Source organism: Mytilus californianus, unplaced genomic scaffold (assembly GCF_021869535.1).
Source record: "Mytilus californianus isolate M0D057914Y unplaced genomic scaffold, xbMytCali1.0.p SCAF_2, whole genome shotgun sequence".
Lineage (NCBI taxonomy): Eukaryota > Metazoa > Mollusca > Bivalvia > Mytilida > Mytilidae > Mytilus > Mytilus californianus.
The window spans coordinates 106,732,235-106,753,675 of record NW_026262668.1 but is presented as its reverse complement, the minus strand read 5'-3'; the positions used below and the strand labels follow the sequence as shown (position 1 = coordinate 106,753,675).

General features: G+C 33.8%; 1 protein-coding gene and 1 long non-coding RNA gene across 7 annotated transcripts in view; both read right to left on the bottom strand.

Moving 5' to 3' along the window:
- LOC127728517 (5'-AMP-activated protein kinase subunit gamma-1-like) overlaps positions 1-21,441 on the bottom strand; it is a 243,756-nt gene that overhangs the window by 84,790 nt on the left and 137,525 nt on the right. The gene's annotated exons all lie outside the window — the stretch shown is intronic.
- LOC127728551 (uncharacterized) lies at positions 14,871-19,066 on the bottom strand. The gene is made up of 3 exons (XR_007994170.1): positions 17,416-19,066; positions 16,098-16,881; positions 14,871-15,438 (listed from the first exon to the last, which is right to left on the bottom strand). It is a non-coding gene; the product is annotated as an uncharacterized LOC127728551 (long non-coding RNA).

Sequence of the window (21,441 nt, the reverse complement as noted above, 5' to 3'; positions counted from 1 at the left end):
GAAAGCAAGTTTACAAACTATCCTGATAATTGGAGAAAACCTGAGCCATCATAAATAGTCTCTAAAACAACAATGCATTCCTGGTAAATTGCTTTCTGTAAAAACAAAGCTGAAAATAGCTAATAAAAAGCCATCTTCATAAATCAGACATTATTCTTTATATGCTATACTGTAAATTCAGAAATTATTGTGTGCATTTATTATTGCGAATTTATCATTTTAGACTGAAATGCGATTTTAATTTTTACGATTTTGAGAAAAATCCTGTTTAATTCAAATAAAATATTTCAAAATGCGAGTTTAAATTATTGCGTTTACAACTCTGTCGCATTTTTCGCAATAATAAAAACCTCGCAATAATTTCTGAATTTACAATACTCATAAATTACCCAAAGAAAACTGGTACAATTTTGAGTATTGCTTTGCCAAACTTTTGGGGAAAATCAAAACAGTCAACCAGGACTTTTGCAGAGTCTGTAAGTCTCTGCCTATAAGAAAATTCTGGTGTCCCAACATTTGTACTACAAAGCTTAATTTGAAGTACCTACTTTCAGGTTTGTGCTGTGTTGTGTTTGATTATAATCGTATGATAAACTTTTAAATGATTTTTTTTTTAATTTGTAGTTTGAAACTTTGCAGATAAAAATTTGTAAGGGTTCCGCGGAACCCAGTGTCTCGCCTACTTTTGCTGTTGTCTATGTTTTCAGTGTGATACTAGATACTATCTTTTGATTGTAAGAAGCTTCTGTCCAAGTTTGGTAGAAATCTAGGATATTTTAAGAAAGTTATCAAAATTTAAAAAACTTTAACCACAGAGTGAATGTAATGTTAACTGGCAGAAAAACTAAGTCAATTTATAAGTAAAATACGGATAAACAGGATTTTTTTTTTTACAAATAACATTGAGAATGGAAATGGGGAATATGTCAAAGTGACAACAAAACGACCAAACAGCAGAAAACAGCCGACGGCCACCAATGGGTCTTCAACACAGCGAGAAAATTTACTTCTGGATACTATCTAATGATCTTAAACAAGCTTCTGTCCAAGTTTGGCAGAAATCCAGGATAGTTTAAGAAAGTGATTAAAATATCAAAAACTTTAACCACAGAGTGAATATTTGTGGACGCCGCCGCCGCCGACAGAATGTAGGATCGCTATGTCTCACTTTTGCGACAAAGTCACAGGCTCAACAATAAATCAATAGAAAACCAAGTCTTGGGTATTAAATTTCAAGGCTAACAGTTAACCAGAAATAACAGAAAATGTACCCTAAAGGTAATAATACTTTCAAAGAAAAAACATATTGAGCTTATATTTTGGTAGTTGTGCTTAAAAAGTACCCTGAAATATCCAATAGGTCAAAGGAGGAAGCACATTAAGGGTCCTTTTTGGCATTCAAAAATCAATTATTACAAAGCTAGTTGAATTTAGCTTAAGAATAGTCAATAAATATGTGCAAACTGAAATATCTTTGAAGTATCATGAATATTTACATAGATTTTATAGTTGAAAAATATCAAAAATCCTATTTTTCTACTCATATTTGATAGTGGGAAATATTGAGCACATGTAAGTACCATCAAAAATTAACACAAAAGGTGTTGTTCATATAGACAAATATTGCAGTAAATTAATTATTTGGTTCTTGCATGCACTCTATATTTGGGGATAAAAAAACTATGTAAAAATGACATTGACTTATCATAAGTCGTTTCCTTTAAACAAACCTAAACACAAACATTAACTTGTAAACTATGAAAAAGTTTCAAAATCAATGAACCATGATGAGGGCGTGAGGCTATATAATCTCCATGGAAACGATACTTGCAAATGCCAATACATTTGCATACCAAATATCATTGACTTAACATTAGCGGTTTATCTTAAACTGATCTAATCACAAACTAATACATGTAAACTAAGCCAAAGTATTAAAGTCAATAGACCATGACTGAGGGGGCGAGGCCAAATATTCTCCATGGAAATGAGATGTCGCTAATCCTTATACAACTGCATACCAATAAACATTGGCCTACCACTAATGGTTCCCCTTGAACTGACCTAATCACAAACTAATACATGTAAACTAAGCAAAATTTTAAAAATCAATAGACCTTGATAAAGGGGGCAGAGCTAAATAATCTCCATGGAAATGAGATATGCCAATGCTCATACAACTGCATACCAAATATCATTGACCTACCACTAGTGGTTTCCCATAAACTGACCTAATCACAAACTAATACATGTGAACTAAGCAAAAGTTTCAAAGTCAATAGACCATGACTGAGGGGGCAGGGCCAAATAATCTCTGTGAAAATAAGATGTGCCAATGCTTATACAACCACATACCAATTATCATTGACCTACCACAAGTTGTTCACTATAAACTAGACCTAATCACAAACTAATACAATTGTTGACACCGCCACCGCCACCGACGCTGCAAACAGCATACCTATGTCTCGCTTTTTGACTCCGTCAAGGCGAGACAAAACTACTCCTGGAGTTTTTATTACCCATAATGTCAGAATATATACAATTTAGTCCTTACTTTTTACTACCAACTTTAAAATAGACATAAAATTGAAGTCTTAAATTATAAGTTCAGATTTCAGTAAAAAGTTAGGCCAAATAAGGCCCTTATTGCACCTTGTCCTTTGATAAAATCTATTTATTGCAGCTCATGATAGTGACCATGTCAGTGTGGCCATGGGACATACATAGCCTGTTCAACAATTACCTGTAGTCAATTTTTTTGGTTCAGGATTTCAAGGATCTATTTCAACATTCTACAAACTTAGTAGAACTTTTATAATGTCCCATGTGGCAGGCAAATCTGCACAAGAGAATCAAAATGTGGTAAATGTCACACAAAGCAAATGGAAAATTATAGCCCTCAACATAAAAAGGATAAGAAGAAAATATGTGAACCTATTCACCAAATAATCACCTATTTCAATGTACAACACAAGTATTTTAACACCATATAACTAGGCCATAACTTTTCTAATTCTAAAATAAGAAAATAAATCCTATAAAAATTTACAAAAGACCTACCTGTCCAATAAATGTTTAATGAATGCTCCAATTTACGTAGTTCACATGGAAGATTAAATCCTTGAAAAATTATATATACACAATGTATATAGAAAGTTATGTGAATACTGGTGGTACAAGTATGATGTAATCAGATTTTACCTACTGATATTTGACAGCATGTATTACACTCTAATCATTTGCTTATGATCAACTTTTCATTGAGCTTTACAACTTGACAGATGTTTAAACATAGTACAAAACCTCTGCAGTAATCATACACAGTAAAACTTTAACAGATATTTAACTGAAATGATTTCCAATATAACAGTTTAAACAAGAGAAAGGAATTATCTATTGTCCAAATTTTGTACTGGATCTGATATTGACACAGTCCACAAAATGTTTACTCATAGTGGACCTTGAACTTGGTTATAATAAGGTTCATGAAATCATTGTACAAATTTGGAGAGCTGATTTCAATAAAATTTGTTCACATAAAACCAAAATACATCATATATTTTGTACAATTCTCATGACTGAAAGATTGAAAGATTAAATGGTCACTTCCTATCTTAATCTTATTATTTAATAAACAGATTTAGAAAAAAATAAATACATTGATTGATTGATTGATTGATGTTAAATGCCACTTTCAGGACTCTTTGTGACAAGGTTTTATTTGTGGCAGAAGCCAAAGTGCCTGATGAGAAGTGCAACCTCCAGCAGGAAAACTTAAGATGGCAGTTGAATATATACCCTGGGAACAGTATATCTATATATATATATATGTTCCTGATATACCTTAACATTTGGGTGGGGCTCAAACTTTATATTGGCCCCTAAAAAATTATGGGTACAGTCTTAATTTTTACATCAATTATATATTTTCTCAATACAGTCCTTTAAAGATTTAAAACATTTATAGAATTAGAAAATTCTGAGGATTAACTTAAACAAGTTGTAATCAAATAATATCCATGCTTTGTCATGATTCCTTCATTAGAAGCTTTAATACAAATGAGATTTCAACAGGGACGATCTCAAAGATTAGTATTGAGATATATCAGTGTCAGGTTGTTAAGAAACCATTATTTGATACTTTGGTACTTTATGATAGAAATTAGAACAAAAAAAGAAACATGCATAAATTCTTTAACTTAAGGTTAAGCTTCCTCCCTCTTGGATTGTAAAAAAGCAGAAACAAATTGGTCTAGATCTTTAATGAAATGTGCCAATTTCGAGAGTAGAATGTAATTCATTAGTACAGGTATGACTTTTCATCTTAATACAGAAAATTATGTATTTTATCATCATGATCATATTTTTACGGCCGTATTTTACAAAATCTTGATAAATTTTGTTTTGATTCATTTTTTTCAACTTTGCCATATAAGAGGAGGTAACTCAGATAAAGTAATTTTTATAAAGGAATATGTTATGAAGTATTATATCAAGTAGCAAGAAAATGAGTCCAGTGACCACAATTTTTCTTTATATTTTCTGAAAGCATATTATAGGAGCTATCTTCTCATGTTTTATCTAAAAAAATTATCGTTAGTTTTACACACAAAATTGGGTTTACCATGCATAATCTATACCTAATCTGACAATTTGGCACATGAAAAAAAGCATGGTGACCCAATCCTTTTATCATATTTTTCAAAAAGCATCATATAAACAAAATTTTGGTAAATTATTAAACAATTATTTCTATTTTAATCTAGACCCCCTCCATCCACTTTAAAAACAAACAAGAAATGATTGTAACAGGATGCTGTTACGAAGTCTCCCAAACGAAGCTCCCATAATTCGTAATTCCCAGGGTCGCCTGACATTGGGCAACGTCCAGTAAAGTTATATGCATTAGTGATGCCTGGGGACTAACCTTGTATATCATTCAAATCATCTTGGCATGACAAACCAGAATATATATGGTTTAAGGGTGGGGATCTCGACCATTTACAAGATACTAGAACATTGGGGGTGGGGAGGAACCCCTGGGGACTGGCCCTATACGTCATTCAAATGTTCATTACATGACGAACAGGAATATATATGGTTTAGGGGTGGGGATCTCAACCATTTACAAGATATTAGAACATTGGGGGTGGGGGGAACCCCTGGGGACTGACCGTATACGTCATTCAAATGTTCGAGACATGACAAATAGGAGTATATATGGTTTAGGGGTGGGGATCTCAACCATTTACAAGATATTAGAACTTTCTCAAATGGCAGGGGGTCGGGATGACCCCTGGGGACTAACCCTGTTTATCATTCAAACCATCTTCGTATGACAAATCAGAATATATATGGTTTAAGGGTGGGGATCTTGACCACTTAGAAGATATTAGAACTTTCCTAAATGGCAGGGGGTGGGGGTGACCCCTGGGGACTAACCCTGTTTTTCATTTGATGTGCTTTATCATGGCAAACCGGAATATATATGGTTTAGGGGTGGGGATCTTGACCACTTACAAGATATTAGAACTTTCTCAAATGGCAGGGGGTCGGGATGACCCCTGGGGACTAACCCTGTATATCATTCAAACCATCTTAGCATGAAAAACCAGAATATATATGGTTTAGGGGTGGGGATCTTGACCACTTACAAGATATTAGAACTTTCTTAAATGGCAGGGGGTGGGGGTGACCCGTGGGGACTAACACTGTATTTCATTTGATGTGCTTTAACATGACAAACCAGAATATATATGGTTTAGTGGTGGGGATCTCGACCATTCACAAGATATTAGAACTTTCTCAAATGGCAGGGGGTAGGGATGACCCCTGGGGACTAACCCTGTATATCATTAAAACCATCTTAGCATGACAAACCAGAATATATATGGTTTAGGGGTGGGGATCTTGACCACTTACAAGATATTAGAACTTTCTTAAATGGCAGGGGGTGGGGGTGACCCGTGGGGACTAACCCTGTATTTCATTTGATGTGCTTTATCATGGCAAACCAGAATATATATGGTTTAGGGGTGGGGATCTCAACCATTCACAAGATATTAGAACTTTCTCAAATGGCAGGGGGTAGGGATGACCCCTGGGGTCTAACCCTGTATTTCATTCAAACCATCTTAGCATGACAAACCAGAATATATATGGTTTAGGGGTGGGGATCTTGACCACTTACAAGTAAGATATTAGAACTTTCTTAAATGGCAGGAGGTGGGGGTGACCCCTGGGGACTAACCCTGTATTACATTTGATGTGCTTTATCATGGCAAACCAGAATATATATGGTTTAGGGGTGGGGATCTCAACCATTTACAAGATATTAGAACTTTCTCAAATGGCAGGGGGTCGGGATGACCTCTGGGGACTAATCCTGTATATCATTCAAACCATCTTAGCATAACAATCCAGAATATATATGGTTTAGGGGTGGGGATCTTGACCACTTAGAAGGTATTAGAACTTTCTTAAATGGCAGGGGGTGGGGGTGACCCCTGGGGACTAACCCTGTATTTCATTTAATGGGCTTTATCATTTAGAACATTTTCAATTAAAAAGATTGTGTCTATCACAAACGGTTTTCAATTTATAATCATTTGAAAATTTTAAAAAATAAAATCCCATAGGGTTCTATAGTAAAACCCTCTTTTCTTTTTGCCCCTCAAAGTACCCCTTTATAAACCCCATTGCACAAACAAAACCCTGATTGCACCACTAGATATGTTAGTCTAACATATTGTGAAACCCTAAGTTAATCTGACAAGCGGTTTTGGAGAACGGGTGCGGACAAGTTCAAATTTAAAAGCGGCGGAAGAAGAAGAAGAAGAAGAAGAAGAAGAATAATAATAAGAACTGAGCAAAAACAATAAGTCTTCCCAAACTTCGTTTGGGAGACTTAATAAATGGGAAATGTGTCCATGGGACACAGACGATGCCTCCACTAGCACATCATATAAAGTTAGAAAGGGACATAACTGAAGAACGGTAAAAGTAACCCTACCCAAATTTATACTTGATCTGAGTTTTGTGGTAATAAATATTGTGTATAAGTTTCATAACATTTGGTTGGGGCAAACTTAAGTTAGAGAACGGAAACTAAAAATTCAGCAATTTTTCCATTGTAAAGGGGCATAACTCTAGAACAGTAAAAATGACACCACCAAAATTCCAACTTGATCTGTGTTTTGTGGTAATAAGCATTGTGTACAAGTTTCATAACATTTGGTTGAGGCAAACTAAAGTTAGAGAACGTCACCAACTTTGGGACGTACGTACGGATGTACAGACGGACATACAGACAGACAAGGGTAAATCTTAATGCCCCTTCTGCTACGGTGGGGGCATAAAAAAATAATAATGATAACAAAGGTATAATCTGAAGATGCCCTCACACATACACACACATTTCTATTTGTCATTCAATTAAAAATATTCTTGTAAAGAATAACATAATCAAAGTCCACTTAAGAGAGTAGAACTTGAAAGCCTTTTTAAGTTATTATAAAGGTTTCTACAACACGCCATTCAAAACAAACTCTGAAATATGCAGTAATAAGTGAATATGCTGGGGAAAAACCAACAAAACTTCTCTGTAGATTTGACAGACATACTGCATTGCAGCAGAGACAAGATAATAAATTCAATAAAGAGAAGACACTTCCATCAATAACAGTTACCCTACTACAGACTATTCATGGTAAAGAAATTTACTTAATGAAGAATGAAAAAACAGCACTTATGATTCAATTACCATTATCTTGGGTTCATGCTGTAAATAAAACTGACATCCATTCTCACAATAAAGCCATAACATGATATATTCAATAATGTTTTAGCTTGGTATCTATTTTGATGTATCAGATGTACATGTCTGCAAAAAATATCTCCTATGGATGTATGGGGATTCAAAAACATATAACAGAGCAAAACAACTAAAAAGACAAAGGTAGCAACCTAACAAGCCTTAAAGAGTAACTATGGATGAAGAGGTGTTCCTTAATTCCAAATTAAATTCTCAATTATGTCACTGCACATTTGTATGTACTGTATCGGTAGTTTCATGCCAGTTCCAAACACCACCATAATACAACTCTCTCTGGTTTTATGTAGTTTGAAGTTAAACAAGTCAAGACCATTCTGCCAGGAATAAACTTAAACATTATCAGGTAACAGAAAGAATTAATTGATGTTTATTAAGAATGAAATGAATAGATAAACATGTTTTTTCCTTCAGAAAATGAACACCTGACAAAATATTCTGATATAGAACAGTATTGATTTTACACAATATGTTACTAAAAATATTATTTCTTATACATGTTTACACCAACTTTATGGAAACAGATTGTCAAAATGTACTTGGTAAGATTACAAACATTTTAAGTGGATAAACAACTCATCTAAGATACACTGGTTATTATTCAGTATGCCATACACAAGACTCATCTACACAAGACTCACCTACACAAGACTCACCTACACAAGACTCATCTACACAAGACTCACCTACACAAGACTGACACCTACACAAGACTCATCTACATAAGACTCACCTACACAAGACTCACCTACACAAGACTCACCTACACAAGACTCATCTACACAAGACTCATCTACACAAGACTCACCTACACAAGACTCACCTACACAAGACTCACCTACACAAGACTCACCTACACAAGACTCACCTACACAAGACTCATCTACACAAGACTCACCTACACAAGACTGACACCTACACAAGACTCATCTACATAAGACTCACCTACACAAGACTCACCTACACAACTCAACTACACAAGACTCACCTACACAAGACTCATCTACACAAGACTCACCTACACAAGACTCACCTACACAAGACTGACACCTACACAAGACTCACCTACACAAGACTCACCTACACAAGACTCACCTACACAAGACTCATCTACACAAGACTCACCTACACAAGACTGACACCTACACAAGACTCATCTACATAAGACTCACCTACACAAGACTCACCTACACAACTCAACTACACAAGACTCACCTACACAAGACTCATCTACACAAGACTCACCTACACAAGACTCACCTACACAAGACTGACACCTACACAAGACTCACCTACACAAGACTCACCTACACAAGACTCACCTACACAAGACTGACACCTACACAAGACTGACACCTACACAAGACTCATCTACATAAGACTCACCTACACAAGACTGACACCTACACAAGACTCATCTACACAAGACTCACCTACACAAGACTCATCTACACAAGACTCACCTACACAAGACTCACCTACACAAGACTCATCTACACAAGACTCACCTACACAAGACTCACCTACACAAGACTCACCTACACAAGACTCACCTACACAAGACTCACCTACACAGGACTCACCTACACAAGACTCATCAGTGGAGCTAAAATCAAAACAAGTTCAACAAAAGAGTTCTTATTTGTAAAAGAAAAAATAGGATTAAACTGGTATACTTGGAGTGTTGAGATGTTTTCATGGTCATCAATTATCTACTAGTTAAAAAAGTCACAATAATAGAGTGGTTCCTTTGGATTTTGTGTTTTTTGCTGTGCATTTTTTTTGGAGTTTAGTGTGATGTCCATTTTCACTGAACTAGCACACAATTTTATTTAGGGGCCAGCTGAGGACCACCTTCGGGAGCGGGATTTTCTTGCTGCATTGAAGACCCATTGGTGGCCTTCGGCAGTTGTCTGCTCTTTGGTCGGGTTGTTGTCTCTTTGACATATTCCCCATTTCCATTCTCAATTTATATACTGATTTTGTGTCATGGATGGATACCCATATCCTTCATGTTCTATTACATTAAAACTAATGGGAAGGTAGGAAAAAAATCCTCAAAAATCTCCATAATATCAAGTGTACAACCTCAATATTGTGTGCAATCTTTCTGTGAAGTTTCAATGATCTGGGTTTTAAAACTGTAAGAGGAATTGGTTACATTTCCAAGACATCATTTTAAGTGATTAGCCAGTTTTTCACTTTGTTCAACTCAGCTAAAAAGATGAACAGACAAACAGTAGTTCACAAAATATCTCAGAGAAAATCAAAGATTGAGCAACATAAATCCCAATTAAAAATAGGGGTGGGAGAACTTGGGTACAGAATGGTAAGTAATCCAATACTGCTCCTCTAGACACAACTGTCATTATATTCTTGTAAATCTGTTGACAAAACGTGCCGATATTATAAAGGTGTCACACAATAGTGAATAGGTAAATATCTTGTCAAAACACCTTAAGATATTACAAATTTTATATACCATACATATATGTAAATTATATAAGCTTAATACATGATCAAATATAAAAGTTGTGAAACTAATAAAAATAAATGTGGATAGTGTCCACATGTGGACACAGATGATGCCCCCACTTGCATATCATATAGTTATAAAGGGACATAACTGAAGAACGGTAAAAGTGACGCTACCCTAATTTGAACTTCATCTGAGTTTTGTGGTAATAAGCATTGTGTGTAAGTCTCATAACATTTGGTTGAGGCTAACTTAAGTAGAGAACAAAAACTAAAAATTCAGCAATTTTTCTATTTGTAAACACGCATAACTCTAGAACGGTTGTGTATAAGTTTTATAACATTTGGTTGAGACAAACTAAAGTTAAAAACGGAAACTAAAAATTCAGCAATTTTTATGTTTATAAAGGGACATAACTCAAGAATGGTAAAAGTGTCGCCACCAAATTTCGTACTTAATCTGCATTATGTAGTAATAAGTATTGTGTATAAGTTTCATAACATTTGGTTGAGGCAAACTTAAGTTACAGAATGGAAACTAAAAATTTTGCAATCTTTCTATTTATAAAGGGGCATAACTCAATAATGGTTAAAGTTACACTATCCAAAATCAACTTGATCTGTGTTTTATCAGTGGAAGTCAAAATTAAACATTGCATTGTATAAAGCATTGATTGTAGTTGATTCAACTATAATCATGGACAAAGGAAGATAACTCCAGTTTTAATAAAATGCTTCGCTGAGTGCAGCTGGATACGCCCGCAGAGGTCCAACCCTGAACAGTTGGGGCAAAAATGGACACAATATTCAAGCTTGATAGAGGTCTGAATTTGGATTGTAATTTAATATTTGACATATTATAGGATTCTGAATAAATGTAGTCAAAGAACTTGAAATTGGTTATATGAATTGAATTTATATTCAATTAAAGATTTCTTGCTGTTGTGCAATACACTGTGCTGTTGCGCAATACTTAGTAAATCTGTTGTCAAGACTATAAACAAATAAAGTTCAATTTCTTCTCAATGTAATATTTGAAATTTATGAAAATCAATAGGGAGATTACATCAATAGCTATAAGTAATTCACCAAAGTTTCATGAGAACTGCTGAAAGCATTTTTGAGTTATTGTCCAAAAACTGGAAAATCCCCTTTTTTTAATGAATAAAACCCCATAACTCAGAAATGTAAAATCTAAAATTTATAAAATTCTAAAGGGAGCTTACATCAACAGATATAAACAATTCACCAAAGTTTCATGAGAACTGCTAAAAGCATTTTTTAGTTATTGTCCAAAGATGGACAAGGGTAAAACTTAATGCCCCCTGACCGCTACGGCGGAGCATAATAACACAGATACAACACAGAAAACTAAGTAAAAGAATCATCAATCTTTTAAAGAATATCAGGCTTCGCTGAGCGCAGCCTGATACGACCGCAGAGGTCGAACCTGAACAGTTGGGGCAAGTTTGGACACAATATTCAAGCTTGATAATGTCTGAATTTGGATTGTGATAAAATTTTTGACATAATATAGGTTTCTGACATAACATAAATGTGGTCAAAGATCTTAAAAATTTGAAGTGATCCATTTAATTTACCTAGAACTTTTGAAGAAAAAAAATATGAACCCCCAAAAAAATTGGAAAAAAAAATTGCCCCAAACTTTTTGACCTCCCCCCCTTGGAGTAATTACCCCCAAACGTTATCCCAGCCTTCCCTTTGTGGTATGGAACCTTGTAGTACAATTTTAGAGAGATCCATACACTTAAACACAAGTCATTGTCTGGAAACTAGAAAATGCTTGTTTTTGGCCCCTTTTTTGCCCCTAATTCCTGAACGTTTGGGGCAAATACGCCCAAACTCAATCCCAGCCTTCACTTTGTGATATGGAACCTTGTGGTACAATTTCAGAGAGACCCATACACTTACACACAAGTAATTGTCCCGAAACTACAAAAATGCTTGTTTTTGGCCCCTAATTCCTACACTGTTGGTACCCTAACCCCCAAAATCAATCCCAACCTTCCTTTAGAGGTAAAAATTTTTACAGTTGTATAAAAAGCAAGTGAAACCATTTCCATGACATACAAATGGCCAGATGGTTTGATATACAGCCAGACAAAGGTAAAACATAGTAAAATCTTATGTTCAATAATGAACAAAACCCTTACTGTAGTCAGCTGTAAAAGGCCCCAATATAACAAAATGTGAAACAATTCAAAAGAAATATAATGATACGTTGGGCGCAGCTTAATATGACAACAGAGATCGAAAACTGAACAGTCGGGGTAAGTATGGACACTACATTTAAGCTTGATACATCTCTGAATTTGTATTGTGATTAAATATTAGACATAGCATAGGTTTCTGACACAGAATGAATGTGGTTTAACTTAAAAATTTGAAACTGGACATTTACCTATTATGGTCCAACATCAAAAATCTAAATACATGGTTAGATTCAGCATATCAAAGAACCCCATATATTCAAGTTTTGTAGAAATCAAACAAGGTTTAATTTTGAACCCCAATTTGAACCAAATTGAAAACTGGGCCCAAAATCGAAAATCTAAATACATGTTTAGGTTCATCATATCAAAGAAACCCTTAAATTCAATTTTTGTTAATATCAAACTAAGTTTAATTTTGGACCCTTTGGACCTTAATGTGGACTAATTTGAAAACAGGTCCCAAAATTAAAAATCTAAATACAAGGTTAGATTAAGTATATTAAAGAACCCCAAGAATTCAAGACTTTGAATTAAACCCCATTTAAATTGCTCAAGAAATAAGCAAGTTATACAAAGTATCAGAAAAGTGTTGATTTTGGCTCCTTTTTCCTTACCGGTTAGAGCCATAACCCATAAAATCAATCCCAACCTCCCTTTTTTGGTATGGAACCATGTGGTACAATTTTATAGAGATCCATAGACCTAATACTCAAGTTATTGTCCAGTAACATGAAAATCCTACTTTTTGAGCCCTTATAAGCCCCTAATTAGAAAACAGATTGGGCCATTACCCCCAAAATCAATTTGAACCTTTCTTTTGAGGTATTGAACGGTCCTTGTGGTTCAATTTCAAAGAGATCTCAAGTTATTGTCTGGAAACCAAATGTCTTTGGTCAACAACAGTATAAAAACAAACGGTCGAATTTATGACAAAACAATGAATGAAAAACAAATATACAAGACCAATAACCAGCTTACCAAAAGTTTAAATCTATTATGTCTCAAGCATAAAATGGTTCTAAAACATTGTCACAAGCATATGTTTAAAAGAAATAATTTACTAGTCAAGGAAGTGTACTTCATTGAAGCATTAAATTGGTGATTGCATGACTGATGCTGTTAGTAAATTGATATTGAAATGAATAGAAATAAACATGATGTATTTGCCTTGGTTTTCTATGTTACTTAAGAGCTTCCTTTTTTCATACATTTATTAACAATGCTTTTCTTATAAAAAGTTGATAAGCATAAACAGCCAAGATAAATAATCTTTTAACTACATTTGTCACATCAGCTGCTTGAACAAATTAGAAGAAAACTTCATAATTGACCAAATAGCAAAACAGGTTATATGGTATGTTTCAGATAAGGGTGAAGGTTTGGTACCATTAAAACGTTTAAACCTGCTGTAATTGTTTGCACCTGTCCTAAGTCAGGAATCTGATGTTCAGTAGTTGTCATTTGTTGATGTGGTTCATAAGTGTTTCTCGTTTCTCATATAGATTAGACCATTGGCTTTCCTGTTTGAATGGTTTTATACTAGTAATTTTTTGGGGCCCTTTATAGCTTGCTGTTCAGTGTGAGCCAAGGCTTCGTGTTGAAGGCCGTACTTTGACCTATAATGGTTTAATTTTATAAATTGTGACTTGGATGGAGAGTTGTCTCATTGGCACTCATACCTCATCTTCTTATATCTATATAATAAAATACATTTCAGCAATAAAAGATTAAAACCATGATGAGATCACTATGCCTGTAAAGACAAACAAACAGCAACCTCATGCAACTCAATTTAGTTGAAGATATGTACCAGTCAATTCTTTATTATGATGTATATCTGTTATTGCTAATGTCACCAAGTAACAACAAATTGGGGATTATAAGAAGTTAATTTACTTCTGACAACTTCTGACAAACCCAGAATGTCATAACTTCTTGTCCAAGATCAATTCTGGTCATTGTTGTGCCATATTAATATCACTAATGTTATCTTATTGTTATAAAGCTTTGTTTACAGAAAATATGATAGTATTAGAGATTTTTATGATTATTGGCTTTCCAAAGTATTGAACATCCACTATTATTAGGTTCTAATGTTTATAAACCACTTGGTGACACTATTATTCATCTAGATATCCAAGTTTCTTTGTTGCATTCAGTCAATCAGCTTATTATAAGAGAGCACAAATGTATATAAATTCTCCAATAATCTTCTAATGTAAACTGTATGTGACAAATATTGATGTTTTACTAGACAAAGTTCACAAACAGGGAAATAACCAAACAATACAATCACAGGATTAAACATCAACGGCCAGAAATAGTCTAATAAAATGCTTCGCTGGGCGCAGCTTGATACGACCGCAGAGGTCGAACCCTGAACAGTTGGGGCAAGTATGGACACAACATTCAAGCTTGATACAGCTCTGAATTTGGATTGTGATTAAATATTTGACACAGCATAGGTTTCTGACACAGAAAGAATGTGGTCTAAGAACTTCAATTTTTTTAATTTACCTATTATGGTCCAATGTCCAAAATCAAAATACATGGTTAGATTCAGCATATCAAAGAACCCCATATATTCAATTTTTGTTGAAATCAAACAAAGTTTAATTTTGGACCCCAACTTGGACAAACTTGAAAAATGGTCCCATAATCAAAAATCTAAACACATGTTTAGATTCAGCATATCAAAGTACCCCAAGAATTCAATTTTTGTTAAAATCAAACTAAGTTTAATTTTGGACACTTTGGACCTTAATGTAGACCAATTTAAAAAACGGGACCCAAAATTAAAAATCTAAAAACACGGTTAGATTTGGCATATCAAAGAACCCCAAAAATTCAATTTTTGATGAAATCAAACAAAGTTTAATTTTGGACCCTTTTGACCTCAATATGAACCAATTTGATAGCAGGCCCACAAAATAAAAAATCTAAATACATGGTAAGATTCAGCATATCAAAGAACCCCATATATTCAATTTTTGTTGAAATCAAATAAAGTTTAATTTTGGACCCCAATTTGGACCAACTTGAAAACTGGGCCAAAAATCTAAAATCTAAATACATGTTTAGATTCAGCATATAAAAGAACCCCATATATTCAATTTTTGTTGAAATCAAACAAAGTTTAATTTTGGACCCCAACTTGGACCAACTTGAAAACTGGTCCCATAATCAAAAATCTAAACACATGTTTAGATTCAGCATATCAAAGAACCCCAAAAATTCAATTTTTGCTAAAATCAAACTAAGTTTAATTTTGGACCCTTTGGACCTTAATGTAGACCAATTTAAAAAACGGGACCCAAAATTAAAAATCTAAATACACGGTTAGATTTGGCATATCAAAGAACCCCAATAATTCAATTTTTGATGAAATCAAACAAAGTTTAATTTTGGACCCTTTTGACCTCAATATGAACCAATTTGATAGCGGGTCCACAAATAAAAAATCTAAATACATGATTAGATTCAGCATATCAAAGAACCCCAAGTATTCAATTTTTTATGAAATCAAACAAAGTTTAATTTTGGACCCTTTTGACCTCAATGTGGACAAAGTTGATAACGGGGCCCAAAAATCAAAAATCTAAATACATGGTTAGATTTAGCATATCAAAGAACCCCATATATTCAATTTTTGTTGAAATCAAACAAAGTTTAATATTGGACCCTGATTTGGACCAACTTGAAAACTGGGCCCATAATCAAAAATCTAAATACATGTTTAGATTCAGCATATCAAAGTACCCTAAAAATTCAATTTTTGTTAAAATCAAACAAAGTTTAATTTTGGACCCCAATTTGGACCAACTTGAAAACTGGGCCAAAAATCTAAAATCTAAATACATGGTTAGATTCAGCATATCAAAGAACCCCATATATTCAATTTTTGTTGAAATCAAACAAAGTTTAATTTTGGACCCCAATTTGGACCATCTTGAAAACTGGGCCCATAATCAAAAATCTAAACACATGTTTAGATTCAGCATATCAAAGAACCCCAAGAATTCAATTTTTGTTAAAATCAAACTAAGTTTAATTTTGGACCCTTTGGACCTTAATGTAGACCAATTTAAAAACGGGACCCAAAATTAAAAATCTAAATACACGGTTAGATTTGGCATATCAAAGAACCCCAATAATTCAATTTTTGATGAAATCAAACAAAGTTAAATTTTGGACCCTTTTGACCTCAATATGAACCAATTTGATAGCGGGTCCACAAATAAAAAATCTAAATACATGGTTAGATTCAGCATATCAAAGAACCCCAAGAATTCAATTTTTGATGAAATCAAACAAAGTTTAATTTTGGACCCTTTTGACCTCAATGTGGACAAGGTTGATAACGGGGCCCAAAAATCAAAAATCTAAATACATGGTTAGATTCAGCATATCAAAGAACCCCATATATTCAATTTTTGTTGAAATCAAACAAAGTTTAATTTTGGACCCCGATTTGGACCAACTTGAAAACTGGGCCCATAATCAAAAATCTAAATACATGTTTAGATTCAGCATATCAAAGTACCCTAAAAATTCAATTTTTGTTAAAATCAAACTAAGTTTAATTTTGGACCCTTTTGACCTTAATGTAGACCAATTTGAAAACGGAACCAAAAATTAAAAATCTAAATACACGGTTAGATTTGGCATATCAAAGAACCCCAATAATTCAATTTTTGATGAAATCAAACAAAGTTTAATTTTGGACCCTTTTGACCTCAATATGAACCAATTTGATAGCAGGTCCACAAATAAAAAATCTAAATACATGGTTAGATTCAGCATATCAAAGAACCCCAAGAATTCACAATTTTTGATGAAATCAAACAAAGTTTAATTTTGGACCCTTTTGACCTCAATGTGGACAAAGTTGATAATGGGGCCCAAAAATCAAAAATCTAAATACATGGTTAGATTCAGCATATCAAAGAAACCCATATATTCAATTTTTGTTGAAATCAAACAAAGTTTAATTTTGGACCCCGATTTGGACCAACTTGAAAACTGGGCCCATAATCAAAAATCTTAATACATGTTTAGATTCAGCATATCAAAGTACCCTAAAAATTCAATTTTTGTTAAAATCAAACTAAGTTTAATTTTGGACCCTTTTGACCTTAATGTAGACCAATTTGAAAACGGAACCAAAAATTAAGAATCTAAATACACGGTTAGATTCGGCATATCAAAGAACCCCAATAATTCAATTTTTGATGAAATCAAACAAAGTTAAATTTTGGACCCTTTGGACCTCAATGGGGACCAATTTAAAAACGGGACCCAAAATCCAAAAACTTAATACACGGTTAGATTCAGCATATTAAAGAACCCCAAGAATTCAAGAATAAAACCCCATTGAAATTGATCAAGAAATAAGCAATTTATACGAAGTATCTTCTTTTGCACAATACTGTGCAATTGAATATTTCTTGCTATTGTGCAATACTGTACAATTGACAATTTCTTGCTATTGCCCAATATTGTGCTATTGGATATTTCTTGCTATTGCGCAATACTGTGCAATTGAAGATTTCTTGCTATTGCGCAATACTGTGCAATTGTGCAATACTGTGCAATTGAAAATTTCTTGCTATTGCACAATACTTATTATATAATAATTTACACATCCTGTTTGGTGTGTATCTCCTACCATATCATTATTATTTGCTTTTAAATATTAATCAGAAATAACCAACTTAAAATGGAAAATTTTAAAAGAAAAAAAAAAGGAAAAAAAGAAAAAAAAGAAAAAAAAAAATCCCCCCCCCCAAATTTTTTGAACCCCCTTATGATTCATCACCCCCAAACTCAATCCCAGCCTTTCCTTTGTGGTATGGTACCTTGCAGTACAATTTCAGAGAGATCCATACACTTGAACACAAGTTATTGTCTGGAAACTAGAAAAATGCTTATTTTTGGCCCCTTTTTGGCCCCCAATTCCTAAACGTTTCGGGCAATTACCCCCAAACTCAATTCCAGCTTTCCCTTTGTGATATGGAACCTTGTAGTACAATTTCAGAAATATCCAAACACTTACACACAAGTTATTGTCATGAAACTAGAAAAATGCTTGTTTTTTGCCCCTTTTTTTAGCCCCTAATTCCTAAAATTTTGAGGCAATTACCCCCAAAATCAATTACAGCCTTCCCTTTGTGATATGGAACCTTGTGGTACAATGTCAGAGAGATCCATACACTTACACACAAGTTATTGTCTGGAAGTTACAAAAATGCTTATTTTTGGCCCCTTTTAGGCCCCTAATTCCTTAACTGTTGGTACCATAACCCCCAAAATCAATCCCCACCTTCCTTTCGTGGTATTGAACCTTATGGTAAAATTTCATGGAGATCCATTCACTTAAACTAAAGTTAGAGTGCGAAAACCAATGTGTCTTCGGACGACGCCGGACGACGCCAGACGACGACGACGACGACGACGACGACGCCAACGTCATACCAATATACGACCAAAAAATTTTCAATTTTTGCGGTCGTATAAAAAATTAGCAGTACATTTGTAGTCCAGATGTACGAACTTTCATTTTCTATTGTCCCCCTAAAAAGCCAGTAGTCTTCCTCTCAATATCAATTACCATATTTCTCAGTTTAGTTCTAACATCCAGAGGTTCTAGAGTTTTCATCAAGAGTCCCTTTACTGTACAAATTTCTGTCTATTTTGAGTATCTGTGACCTTGATCTTAGAGGTTTCAACCCCAAATAAAATTCTTAAGTCATTATAAAAAAATCTTTACTGCTCTAATTTTTGTCTATTTTCAGTACCTGTGACCTTGAACTTGGACCAAATTACTTAAAGCAGAATTCTGAGCCTCATTAAATGTGAACATATTATCCAACTTTGGTTCCATCCCCAAATAAAGTTCCTGAATTGTCATTCAGAAACCAATTTCATGCATTATTTGAGTTCTATTTCAGTGTCTGTGACCTTGAACTTGGGACTAGTTGATCTCAAACACAATCTTTCTTGCATCATATTTTAGTATAAATCAGTCTGGTTCAGATCCTAAATAGTGTTTCAGATTTATCACCTAGAAACTTAGAACCCTGGTAGAAATAGTCTATTATAGAGCTATTTGGAACCCTGATAGAAACACTCAATTGTAGAGTTGTTTGAAACCCTTAAGTAGAAACAGTTCATTGTAGAACTTCTTGGCACGGTAGTATAAATTGTTGAGTGTATAGCTAAGAACTACTGGGAACCTTGGAAGAAACAGTTAATTTTAGAGCTACTTGGAATCTTGGAAGAAACAGTCAATAGTAAATCTACATGTACTTAGAACATTGATTTAATCAGTTTGTAGAGCTGTTTTGAACCTTCAAGTAAATAGAAATATTCTGTAGATCTCCATATGTTGAGAATTTTGGTTACAAATCTAAATCTGTAAATATCTTGAAGTTGAGGAACATTGGTAGGAGTAATAAATTTGTAAAACTGCTTAGAACCATGATTTATTAATAATACCAGACAATAGTATATCCACAACTTGTAAGAAACAATAACTGATTAAACTGCTGAGATCCTTTGTCTTGACAAAGACTGAAGTTAAATTCCAGTTTATTAAGCAGCAAAGGTTATAAAATATCAATTAACGGTACACTAAGTGATATTCACCATAACCATGATGTTTGCACAGAAGAAAGAATTGTCACATACAACAATGAATACTAAAAGTTGCTTCCATTTAACAAACCACTGACAAAAAGAAAAATCTGAAGAGGAGGATTACAGCATCAATATTATTGAAAGAGTTAAATTTTATCTAATTCTATCTATAAGTTGTCTGTAAAGAGTTTTGACAATGTTCTTGACTATTATTCCTAAACTCATTGTAGCTCTATTATTCATCAACAGATTCTATCTGAGCAATAAAAATACTGTTACATGTACTGTCAATTCAGACTTCGTTGTATGCTTTATTATTGAATTCTAATATGACCTGCTTCTTTCGCTTTGTAAACAACACATGATAAAATTCTCGATATATCTATACTTAGGGCAGACTCAGAGATATACATAATAATGGATGTTACAATATACCTCCCTCGTAAATCCACATGTATTGGAACCTATTTGCAAACGCTATGCCGATTTTATTGTTTTAAAAATTGCAATTTAAAAAAGATTACAGAACTTTTATTCTTATTTGGATGCATAACAAAAAGAATTAATGCACAAGAGCTCGGAGAAATCTACAAAATCAAAATAAAATAAAGTTCTGTGAAAGTCCATTAATGCTTTTGGCGCATTTAAGTCATTTCAAAACATGAAGTCATACAAATGAAAACGCTAAAGCTGAAGGTTTTTTTCCGTTACGTGAACCATCGAAATTCGTATAATATTACATTAAAATGGATTTTTGAGGTAGGTGTTTTTTTTTCTATTTTATTGCATTATTCGCATATTTAGGATTTGACAGTAGCTTACGAGAAAAACATGTAAATTAAAAATGGCAAATGTTGGGTTTGAGAATTAAAAGAATTAAGCACATTTTTTCTAGCGGTTGTTTACGAAATAATTCATGCAAGCTACAGATTTATTAGAATGTTTTAGCTTTACCTAAAAGGGAGTAAAAAAGAACAGCCACACACACGGCATACCCACCCTCGCTTCAGTTTTTTAATGACCGTATTTGTCCTATTAGAATTGAAATAATTCATGGAAGCCATAGATTTGTTGTAAATTTACACATGGCCTGGGTCGTGTGTAATTTTCCAACAAATCTATGGCTTCATGAATTATTTCTTAATTGTTCATCAACAAAATGTGAGATTATGAAATGTGATATCAGGCTGAATAGAAACAATGCAATCATAATACAAAATACATTTCTTAATTTAATACTGTGATGGCTTAATGCATCCG